The following is a 12,943-nucleotide window of genomic DNA, read 5'->3' as shown; positions in this document are numbered from 1 at the left end:
AAGCTGTAGCTTCCGATGTCTGTGATTCTAGCTACAGTATTGCTGTAGCATAAAGACGCATTTAGTTTCTTGACTAGAGCTCTGACAAGAACGTTAGGTTATTCCGGTGTCCCACTTTGGGATATTTGGGCAATACACAAGGATCTCGTGTTGAAGGTGAAATAACAAGCGCCTCACTAAATTTCTGGGATGTCATAATTACGGCATAAAGACCGTTAGCAAATTTCTGGGTGGTTCTTATCTGATTCTTTTGTTATCCAGCTCAGTTCGATGTCTGGATTGCATCTTTATCCTTAGCGGAATGCTGGTAGTAATTAAACTCACAAAGGAGTACAGGAATTTACTGCAATATCGTATACTCCGCTAAAAAGGATTTACTGGTTTTTATGCCCTTCTTGTAAAAGATTGTGTTTATTGGTGTGTGTTTTTTTTTTTTTCATTTGGAAAAGGGCCCTAATAATCATGTAGAAATTTAGCATAGTTGCTATTTAAGTAAATAGTTATCCATTGCATCTGAGAATGTTTAGAACTGGGATGGCTATCAAGACTTTATATAGGCTTAGAGAAAATGTAAAAAATTTAAGATGCCTTACATCTTTGTTTTACTTACTGGGAGCGGTATAAATACTATCTAATTGCCTCGTTCATTTGACTTAATTAAATAGTGGGGTGCAGGGTAGTATCAACTTTATGTTGGAGCAGGTGATGACTCCTTATATAACACATTATTATCATAGAGTAATGGGAGCGATTTTTAATTGATGGCAAGCTATGATGGTTTATGAGGGTTTTTGATGATTGACTGGTCGCTACTATACCATAGCAGAGCATGTAAGAAGTGGGTTAATTTTCTGTTTAATCTGCTTCGAAGGATGATGATAAAGGGACTGCCGGCTGCTGGAAGAAGGGTCCAAAGATAATGATTCTCATGATGAAGGGTGATGCTGCTTGTGGGTAATGATATATATATATATATATATATATATATATATATATATATATATATGTGTGTGTGTGTGTGTGTGTGTGTGTGTATATATATATATATAATATATATATATATATATATATATTATATATATATATATATATATGGTCACTGGAGGGGAGTTCTCAATGAGATACTCGGGGAGTATTCTAACGATTATCTGTCTGTCTGGCTGTCTTGAAAAATAGACATTACTTAAGAATTTCATAAGTCTGTAATGTAAAGTTTGTAAAAACATGTAATCGTTGGAAAATGTGTTTGTTTTCGAAAGAAGACATATATAATGATTATTACCTTAATAACATTCCACTGTGGAAAATAAATAGGAAGAAACCGGAATGGGCGAAGCGATTATTATTCTGGTGGGAGACGGGACAGGAAGGGATAGGGTTGGGGTGGGGAAGGGTTGATATGGACGAGGGAGCGATGGGAGTGGGGAGGGGGGAGATTGGTGTTGGTGAGTGTGCACAGTGGTGGTGATGGTGGTGGTGACCAGGCGGATCAGTGCACTCATGATGTACCGCTCGCAGTGCCTCCTGTGTGATTGTATTCCTCAGGGTCTGAAATAAGCCATAGTTTTCCTGGTCGCCTCATTAGCCTCCACTTCTCTTTTAAAGGGTTCCGGCCGTTATGTCCACGGTAAAGTAATAGACCCAACATCTGTTGCAGAGTTTGATTGATGTTACGTCCTACTTCGCAAGTCGCATTTAATAATAGAGCTTGTTGCAGCAAAATGTCGCGAATCAAGTTCCACTGTTGGCGGGATTTGCAACACAGCGGCCTACATGCCTTTCTTGATTGGTGGCCGATAACGCTTCTTCGAATAGTTATCAAAAGGAAAACATGATCCCGCTTTCTTAAATAATTAATTCTAATTCTTCATCTCTCAACGGTTTTTAATTATTGCTATGACGCCCGTGGATAACATAATTCTGTGATTATTATGATAACCGTGTGAGAAAACGTCAGTGAGGATATTTCCTAAAATAATCACAGTCTTCGTATAAGGGAGAATCGAAGCTCTCGTGCATGGATTCGGACAAGACGAACGGAGTGACGTCACAAGCCAGATCCGGTTACCGGCAAGATGCTTGTGTTGGTTAAGCGCACCGATGCCACATTTACCATTTTTAATTCCTTCTCTTCGACTGCGCTTTTCACACACGTAAACGGGATGTAGATCATCTTTCGTGTTTTGAAAATTAAAACTGCCATGGTTTTACACTAAAAAATACGATTCATTTACTATGGATAGGAAAAGAAATTAACAAAATAATATTACACGAAGAATGTGGGAACAATATAATGCTATATAGAAATATGCGCAATTTGGCTGTTGTTTAGTAAGTTGCTCTCTCTCTCTCTCTCTCTCTCTCTCTCTCTCTCTCTCTCTTTGAGCTAATCCTTTTCAAGAGAGCTCTAATTAAAGTTGTGGCCTTACCTTTCCCCCTGTAACACTGGCTTTTGTTAATGGATTCAATTAATAATTGATGCAAGTCTTTCGCCGTGTTATTGGAAGAGTAATTGGATACGATTAGTCAATATTTTGTATGTTGGGGTGCAACAGCGCCTCTTGACCGTTCAGGCATTATTTATGGGTGTAGTATATCTCGGCAGTATGCACACACGGGACATAAATTGTGTCTAATGACTCGCCGAAAGTCACTTGTTTGCCGCCGTCGCCATGGGGCCAATTTATACCTGTCCGGTTCCGGTTCTGCAGGAGAGTGAGCTTAAGGTTTCCTTTTATTGTTACGGTATTTTCTTCACTCGCTCCGTCCGTCCTTCCTTCCTCTCTCTTCACCTTTTTAGAGCTTGGAGACCTTTTTTTTTTTTTTTTTTTTTTTTATCAAACTGTAGGAATAATGAAAACATAAATATAAAGTAATAAGTATATATATATATATATATAATATATATATATAGATATATCTATATATATATATATATATATATATATAGATATATATATATATATATATATATATATATATTATATATATATATCTATATATATATATATATATATATATATATATATATATATATATATATATACCTCAAGGATAGGTGACAAGTAGACAGTTATCAATTAAGATAACATTTATTCGCCAACGCGTTTTGTAACACATGTTACATCCTCGGGGCTACAAAAGAACAATAAAAAACAAATTAAGACATGGAAAACAACTACTTAAAACAATAGAATTTTCTTAATTAGTACGTTCTTGTGCTTTGGTCTATATTAACGCTAGGTGTAATTTATAATTTTATTTTGTGTTTTACATGCATTTTTATTTAATTTTTTCGGATTCTACCCATTCGGCGATGTAGAATGGCTTAATTTCGTGTATAACGCTAATAATTATTTAACTTCATTTAAATATTACTTCTCTCTCTCTCCTCTCTCTCTCTCTCTCTCTCTCTCTCTCTCTCTCTCTCTCTCTCTCGTCCGTTTGTTTTCGCATCATGAGGCTATCACGAAAATATGAACAGATTTTGCTATATCTGCACTGGAGCTCAAATAAGAATTATGTATTTGGTGTTTGCATCAGAATATTCAGTGTTAGCTTAGGCTGTAATATTGAAATCTTGAAAAAGGTTTCTCATTATACAGATTGCATACACCTTGCATTCATAAAAATAATAATTTGCACTATAAAATATCACTTGCACTAGAACGAATGGGTTAGGTAAAGAACGAAACGGTCTAATTTGTCTCCAAAATGCACCCCTATTATACATTATATGTATACATATTCACTCATAGTTTCCGTCTAAATTGGTCTGACTCTCCATGGTTGCACTGCCATATACTGTTCTCTCATGGGCTGCGCGAAGGACATGTCCAAGCCATCTATATCTCCCATTCACCTTTATCAGATCTACATAGGGGACGTCTGTCACCTCTGTTACGGTACCTTTTGCTGACTTTTATTTTGCCATCTGACTCCTATTATTCTTCTTAAAGCATTGCTCTTAAATCGACAAATCATTTAGATATAGTTTTAAGTCATACCGTGATGTGTGGCCCCTATTGTAAATCGCCCACATTTATGTTGAATCCTTAGTGTATACTTCGTTCTTCATCTCCAACCAGTGTCTCCAATATGCAATATGTGAGTTCTGCCTGAATGCGCTCAATTATCTCGCTGATGTATGTATGAATTCATTTGAATGGTCATACGAGTAAGTATGTTGTCACTGCATTACCTTCCGTGTTACCATGTTAATATTTAAAATACTTGAACCGTAACTCTTACTAGCCAGTAGGAAAGGCAGAGCAGGTTCGGATTTTTTAACCAGAGATACAATGTAGTATTGAGGTCGTCATAAAAGCAAAGCAACAAGTAGTGAATGCTTTGTCATCGCGTTCACATTGTTTCAAGACGATACGGTACTTTTATGATGCCTTTACTTTTTTGGCATCGGTATTTCTGGCTTTTGTGGTTAGAATCGTATGAGAACCTGATTTATAGGGAACCCAAGTGAAAAGGCAGGTCTTCATTTGGACTCTAAGATGCCAGCTTTAGTGTATGTTAATCTGTCAGATTAGCTAAGTGCAATGTGTTTATACACACACACACACACACACACACACACATATATATATATATATATATATATATATATATATATATATATATATATATATATTTATGTATGTATAGTTTCCAAGCGAGCATATATATTATATAATAATGTATTATTATAGTAAACTTTTGTAATGTGTACGAAAAGTTGTAAACTCTTCAACTTATTTGACGTAGTGCTTGCACGTACATAAACATTCTCACTCTCTCTCTCTTTATGTATAGAAGTATGTAATTATGTATATATGTATGTATGTGTACATACACAAGCTATGACTTTTTCTTCCGTCTGAAAGACCAAAGTTTATTGCTACACCATTTTCACCAGTATCTAAAGAATATTTTTTTCACACAGATGTTTAACATAACTGAAATATTTTAGTGTAACACGTGTGCATGACATTCTCCTTTTTAGTTTTGTCTGTAAAAGAAAACTTTTGAGATGGCTTTGTCTACTCCGTCCGCTCTTTTTCTTTCCTCCCTCAGATCTTAAAAACTACTGTGGCTAGAGGACTGCAAAATGGTATGTTGATCATCCACCCTCATCAAACATGCCAAATTGCAGCCCTCTAGCCTCAGTAGTTTTTATTTGATTTAAGGTTAAAGTTAGAAATGATCATGTGTCTGGCAATGCTGTTGGACAGGTTGCCACCAGGCCATGGCTGAAAGTTTCATGGGTCGCTGGTCGTACAGCATTATACGCTATGCATAAAACTCAATTGCGCCGAAGAATCTACGGCGAATTTTTTCTTGCTATCATAGCACATAACTTTTTGTTATCCTCTTCATTAATTTTTGCTGCACCACCTGTTTGTTGCCTATGATGTAGAATAGCAACTTATAAATGTGTGTAAAGAAATACATATAGTTGAAGATTGATCCCGGGCCGCTTGGGTGGGTCCGCAGAAGTCGCCACTTATGCGAGATGTGTGGGAAGGAAAGGACCTCCGTTGTCCCACAACTGGCGGGCACTCAATTTGCATTTGATATCAGGTGTCGAAGACGGAGACGACTCCATCGTCACTGCCATTTCCCGAGAGGAGCGAGGACGCCTGAAACGAGGAATTTCGAATCGCGAGGCGTCACTGGCTTTCGTCACCGGCGTCACATGTACTATCGTCGGCGGCACTTGATCTCCTTATCCCTTCTCACAACGGCTGCTTGTTCGGATGAGGAACTACTACTGCCGCAGCATCTCTGAGCCCTGAATGCTCTTCTCGACCCTTTGCTGGAGTGCTCATCGGCCCTTTTGATTAAGAGCCGAAGTGACCTGATTTTGGGTGGCATTGGCTGAGGACTTCTTATGGGTGAGTTAATTATGATTTAGAATTTATTTTGGCATTTTTTCATTTTATTTCTCGCCTGAGATTTTATCTTGGTTCTGCTTGTGTTTGCACTCATTCAGGTTTATAGTTACATAATTAGTATGCACACGTAAAGACTTACTCGTGATATGTTTATAAGCGTCTTGTTAGCATTCGTATATTATTTATACTGATAGAGATTGGCACGAAGGCTCTCGTGGGATTAGTTAATTCACCATGAATATTCCAAATGTGTCCTTATGACATGCAGGAGATCATTTTCAAACAAGCATTGTCTGTTGAGTGGCTTAAGAAGGAAGACAGCTGTAGTATTGTGGTACTTCTTTTACAATTTACAAGTAAATGTGACTGCCCAAACTACATGAATGTGATATAGAAAAGGATATTCGGTTAATGCGAGTAATCGTGTGTCAGGCAAAGCATAATTCGGAAAATTTTATGAATCCTTTATGAACTAAAAATTGTAAGCTTCTAAGTTTTTGGTCATCGTGGCTTGCGTGTGCGTTTTCGTGCACAAGGCACGCCTCAGTCAGCTGCCGGTCAGGTTACCGTCGAGGTCAAGGTGAAGGGTGTGACGATCGAATCTTATTGTCTGTAGTATGTTAAGAGCAGTATGCGAAATTTAAAGTTGCTTCAAAGAATTTAGCTGTGTGTGTGTTGTAAAGGTTAACTATGGCACGTACATGCTGTAGCGAGTATGACCTTGGTATGCAGTATTCATCATCATTTTATGCCCGCAACTCTGATTATGACTTGAGTTCAACACTGGTATATATAATATATATATATATATATATATATATATATATATATATATATATATAATAATCAAGATGCGTGTTGGTAATTTTATCAGAGGTTGAGTAAAACGTGCAGCCAAGGAAAAGGTTAGTATATTTAAAACCCCTCAGTGCTTCGACAGACTCGTAAGGCTTACGTGTTGTCGTGTTGTATGCTTTTGTTCAAGAGTTGGTCTTGTAATAAAATAAGATTTTCTGTTGTAAGGAATTTTGGAAGGACCATTTAAGTGTATATATGAAAGCAATTTTGTATGAAAAAGCGCACGATTTATCTCTCTCTCTCTCTCTCTCTCCGAATAGACTCATGTCCGATTCTGGTTGGAGAATGAATAATATAGGAACGTCTTCTTAAATTAAAGCACGTCTCTTTGGACCCAAGTAGCGATTTATGTACGTGATTGTTAGTCTATTCTTGTGGGTCGTAGGGCGGGGAGAAAAAGGGGGAAAAATACATGGGCGAGTGACCATTGCTACATCGAGGGAAAAAAAGTAGGGAAGGCCTCGGTTTGGGATATCCTCAGTGACGTTAACAATCATCAGATGTATTTTCTCTCTCTCAAATATATGGATTTCATATCCTACGTCAAGAATAGTCTCTCAAATATATGGATTTCATATCCTACGTCAAGAATAGTCTCTCAAATATATGGATTTCATATCCTACGTCAAGAATAGTGTCTCAAATATATGGATTTCATATCCTACGTCAAGAATAGTGTCTCAAATATATGGATTTCATATCCTACGTCAAGAATAGTGCCCTATCGAGGCCAGTAAGTTACAGCGCTGGTTTTAAATCAAGCCTATTTAGTTCGCTTCAATTATTTCAAACACCCTTTTTTTCGCTCTTACGGGACCCATGTCAAAATCTGGATTTTTCTCAGCTCAGAGGAGTTCTGGACGTAAAAGGTAGTTTTTATTTCTTTACTGAACTCTGGTTGTCGCGTTTAATCATACACTTTACTCTGTGAAAATGATATTGACTGAAACTGGTATATACGTTTGATATCAGCTCTGCTCTTGCTAGTCATGAAAATTGTTCTTTCAAACTTGTCATTTTGCTGGGATGCATTTATTTTGACTACGTGTAAATAGGTTTTTAAACTTGACCTTGTAAAGTCACACAAATTGACGTACCTTTCAAAATATCATTTTGCGATGCGTGTACGTGGCAGTAGATAGGTGACAGTGACCATATAATCCGAAGAGAACGATCACGTAATAAGAAATTCTATTAAGGATACCATCCGATTTATCCTGGTTGCCAAATGCTATTTATAGAAATAAAGGAATGAGCGAAGCGTCCCTTTTCAAACTAAATCGTCCATTAAATACCGTGCGGGAGTTTTTATTCCGGGAAGAAGGCTTATAAGGTAACTGCCCAGTTTCATCTGGCCAATTGAAATGCTCCTTGGTTTCGGTTGTTATTGGTAGCAAATATTCTGAGAATGGTCGACCTTCTCTTCGCCCTCACGTTTACATGCGTTTGTTTACTGCTTGCATTTTTCTGCTTTTTATTTTTTCCAAGTTAAATACTGCTTTTGATATTTTCCAGCCGTTTTTCATTTTTGAAAAACTATGGGAAATTATTGAATAATATAATTATTATTTTTAAAGTTTAGTGAAGTTATTAGAAATTTTACTGTTTTTAAATGAAGAACGTAATGAAAAAACATACGCTGTTTAGTGACTATAAATGTGGTGGACCATGTGCGAATGGAAATTTTAGCATCCAGAGATTTCAGTAGCATCTTTTTCTTGCCAAAGTAGGAAGTTTTACTACACATTTTGGATGTTCCCGGTCACTACTTAAAGTACAAAATCGTTTCGAAAGCGGCGCCATTCTGGTCTGGAAATATCAGTAGAGGTCTTTGTACGTTGTATTAACAAGGCACATCCTGCAGTGCTCAAGAGAATTAGGATTACCTATACTCTGTTTTTTCCATCTGTCCACTCGCCTGTGGTGTTTGTGTATGGTAACACTGCGTCCCGGGCTTTAGATAGTTACATTCAGCTTACATTCAACAATGATAATAATATCCTATTTCGAATATTAACGATGTGATTAGCATAAAGTAATTTATTAAAACACTTTTCAGTTGCAAATGTACACCCAGATATCCTTTTATTTACCTAAAACTTACACATAGCGTAACTATTTAAAGCCCGGGACGCAGAGTTACCATGCGAAAACACCACAGGCGGATGGACAGATGGAAAAAACAGAGTATAATTGTTATTTTTCTTACGAGTAATTGTAAAATCGGAGCTCTCGATTCCGAGTGCAACTGGTAGGTTTACACAGAATTTTTTATCTGTAAAAGATTATCAGAATACAATCAAACCGTATCACATTGGCTTATATTGGGTTAGATAGAGTGAAATAACTGCGTATAAGTATTTTGTAGACAGTGTGGAATAATTGCGTATAAGTATTTTTGCATGCTTTAAAAATGACTGTGGCTTCTAACAGTTTATATGAAAAAGATTACCTTGACACCATCAGTTCTACATATTTACATTGTATCAGAGGAAGTGTGTTTCCCTATTTGAAGCACTGAGGGTATGACAGGAAACAGACTCAATGAATATTCCTTCATAGTTACCTTTATAATATCATAAAGGAGAGCACCAATGTTTGTATTATGTTGCTTGCAAAAGAGAAACATCGTTCCATTAAGGAACTGCACGAAGGCCGGACTTCACGCGGATTGCCTTTTAATGAGACTCACTTCATAGTCAATAATGTGCAAAGAGGACGTGCCAACTGGAATTTGGTCTGTCATGAAGTGTGCGCAGGTAGATGGACTTTGCTCAGGAACCCGTGAAAAGAACTCTAACCACCCCTTGAAGGATTCGTCGGGCAGGGTGAGGAAGAATTAGCTGTTTTGATAATTTGGTGAGGAAGAATTAAGTGTTGATAATTTGGTGAGGAAGAATTAAGTGTTGATAATCTGGTGAGGAAGAATTAACAGTGTTGATAATTTGGTGAGGAAGAATTAGCAGTGTTAATAAGTTAGCGTAGTAAACTATTCGAATTGTTGAAGATTTAAGAATTTGAAATATCAATGAACTCATAATAACAAAATTACAGGTAAAGGTGAAAAAGGACATTAAAACATAACTCTTTAACTGGTGATGTAAAAATTGTTTTTATTGAGAAACAGTAAAATTTATACATTTTAGCATTTTAGTGACAGTCTCTGTACTCTCTCTGTACCAAGAGCGGTGACTTAATCAGTTTCCAATGAAAATAGCATCCCTTCATGACCTTGAAATGAGACAAGACCTTGAACATGTACATTTAGTAGCTTCCTTAGAGAAATCATTCATAAATGATTTTGCCCACAAGCACATAATGACGGCTAGTTTCTTGAAAGTAGTTATACCAGTTGCCCAAGAGGCCCCTCCACCAAGAGCTTACAGAGATGACAGACTTTTTAAAAGCTGAAGACTGCAAAGAGAATTCACTTCCTTTCAAGTACTGGCACAAGAGGTCTGCTAAGAGGGCTTGCTCCTACAAGCTTACCAAAAGGAGGTGACCTCTCGAGTGGGCCTTCCACTGTTACGACTATGCTATCTCTCTTCAGTCTCTCTCTGATGCTTGGAAAAAACTGCAGGGGACAAGTACCTCTTCCGATCACAAACGAAAGATGCGCACTTGACTGCACTTTATTCACAAGCGCCCTCACTTCATTGGAATGTATTTAAGTCGTCTTCTTCCTAAGAATTTCCGTACGTTTTAGCATTGCAGTATGATTTACATTGAAATTTAGCATAAATTTTTATATGACCCTGACGTAAGTTTTTGTCTAAGTAACACTAGCTTCATAGATTTTGCGTCCAGCTTCATAAATAATGATCGCGTGACTTGACAAAATTCCACGGATATGACGGTACGATCTGTCAGGATGCAGTCCTAATAAGAAAGTATTATTGAACGCTAAGACATTTACGTTTCTCCTTTTTTCTTTAGCATTTTTTATTTAATTTTCTTTTAATTTTTTTAGTAGCATGTGGAAGTAAGTCAGAGAACCACGAGACATCGTTCGTGGACATTCTTCCCAGCTATCCCAGCTATGTAGCGACCTCATACGCATTCTTACATACTATACCTGTATAGATGTTGGAATCTTTCTCAGCTGTGTAGCGACATCCTACACATTCAAACACTTGTGTATGTTCGGGTGTATATATGTGTATATATATATATATATATATACACATATGTTCGGGTGTGTATATGTATATATATATATATATATATATATATATATATATATATATATATATATATTTTATAAATATATACGTGTATATATATATATACATATACATAGACTAGGAAAATTTTTCTGTTACAACAGAATTCCATCTAATGAAAGGAACCCATAAAAACGCTAAAATATAAAAAATAAGTACTATTTTTCAGAGACTGCAACATCTCTCTCTTCAGGTAGGTAATGAATGAGAAAAGATACTGAAACAGCGGTATTTATACACAGAAATGCACCCACAGGTAAGCCGTTTCTCATTCACTACCTACCTGAAGAGAGAGACAGTACAGTCTATGAAATATAGTAATTCTTTTCTATATTTTGGCGTTTTTATGGAATCCTTTTATTAGATATATATATATATATATATATATATATATAATAAATAATATATATATATATATATTATATATATATATATATATATATGAATATATATAATACATAATGTAGTGTGTGTGCGTGCGTGCGCGCACTTCAATATTATGAAACGCACAGCATAAAGTCCATTTAATCCTTCTTTTCTTTCAGGAGTCGTGTGGATCTCAATCATAGACATCGTTGGTCTTTAGGAAAGAAGATGTGATTCATAGACTTCCAGTATTTTTTCGCACTATTTTTTTTTCTGGCTATATCTCCTTTGCCAGATCTCCCAAGAGAAGCTTTTTTAATTATTTTTATTTCTGTGCAATTTGCTTCTCAGACAGGGGTAAATGCAAGTCATATTTTTCTATTATTTTCCTTTAACTTGTTTTTAAAGGAGTTTTATTCTTCCTCTTTATAATTATTCTTCATTTTTCTCGGGGTTCCTTTTCATCCTGAGTGACTACATTGTCATGACATAACCTCTTTTGTGTTCCCATTTCTTTATTCCTTCAAAACGAAATGTTCCCTTTTTTGCCGTTTTTTTTATACCAGCAATATATATAACTGTTTTCTCGTGTCTTGATTAAGACCCAAACGCGTATTTTCACTTCTTAGTTTCGTCATGTGTTGGTTGCATTTCATCATACCTGCTTAGAGGAATACTTTTATATTTTCAAAATCATTCCCACTATTTCTTTTTCTTGCTCACTCTCATTCTCATGTTCATTTCTGACAATGCATTCATATCTGCAGCTTGGCACTTTCTCCACACACATGCAAAAATACAGAGAGAGAGAGAGAGAGAGAGAGAGAGAGAGAGAGAGAGAGAGAGAGAGAGAGAGAGAGAGAGAGAAATGATCATCTTCTTTAAGGAAGCAAACAAGGCCGTGACAACACGGGCCATTCTGGTTTGGGAAAACCTGTTTCATAAGTGTCCAATAAAATGCACGATTCTTGCTTTACACGTAGCTGATTGGGGTAACTTATCTCCAGGCGGATTACAAGTGCGCCCCTCTCAAAATGCTCTCTGATTTCTTTTCTTTGAGACTTTTCAGGTTACATTGCCCATTGATGAATACTATATGTGCAAAGGTGCTGAAGTATATGTCAGCTGTATATGCTGATATATATATATATATATATATTATATATATATATAGTATATAGTATATATATATATATATTAATTAATTAACACACGTTCGCAAACAACCTTGTCGATAGATAAAGCTGACATGCAGACCTATCATGTTGCATTGGAACCTGCAAGTTTGCTGTAACTTCAAGTTAGGTTTGACATATTTACAGATAATGCAGACGTATCTTTTTTTACGTATTTAGTTGCTGTATCTATCTTTTTGCCTATATATAATATATATACACACACACACACAGACACACACACACACACACACACACATATATATAAAATATATATATATATATATATATATATAAATATATATGTATATATATTATGTATATATAATATTCATGCATTTACATGTACATATGCACGCGGTCCACTACAGTGTTAATTTAATAAACAGGAATTGAGAAATTGAAGATTGACCTTCAGACAGAAAGTCTACAA

At 36.1% G+C, this 12,943-nt stretch overlaps 2 long non-coding RNA genes across 2 annotated transcripts in view; one reads left to right on the top strand and one right to left on the bottom strand.

The window, feature by feature from the left end:
* The window catches only part of LOC135219433 (uncharacterized), a 116,394-nt gene that overhangs the window by 65,972 nt on the left and 37,479 nt on the right, over nt 1-12,943 (bottom strand). The window lies entirely within an intron of this gene.
* LOC135219434 (uncharacterized) overlaps nt 5,442-12,943 on the top strand; it is a 135,481-nt gene continuing 127,979 nt past the window's right edge. Inside the window, exon 1 of the long non-coding RNA XR_010315437.1 lies at nt 5,442-5,888. This is a non-coding gene — a long non-coding RNA (uncharacterized LOC135219434). The remainder of the gene's footprint in view (nt 5,889-12,943) is intronic.

Source organism: Macrobrachium nipponense, chromosome 1 (genome assembly GCF_015104395.2).
Source record: "Macrobrachium nipponense isolate FS-2020 chromosome 1, ASM1510439v2, whole genome shotgun sequence".
In the NCBI taxonomy this organism is placed as follows: domain Eukaryota; kingdom Metazoa; phylum Arthropoda; class Malacostraca; order Decapoda; family Palaemonidae; genus Macrobrachium; species Macrobrachium nipponense.
Note: the sequence above shows the minus strand (reverse complement) of the source record. Positions and strands in the feature narration are given on the sequence as shown.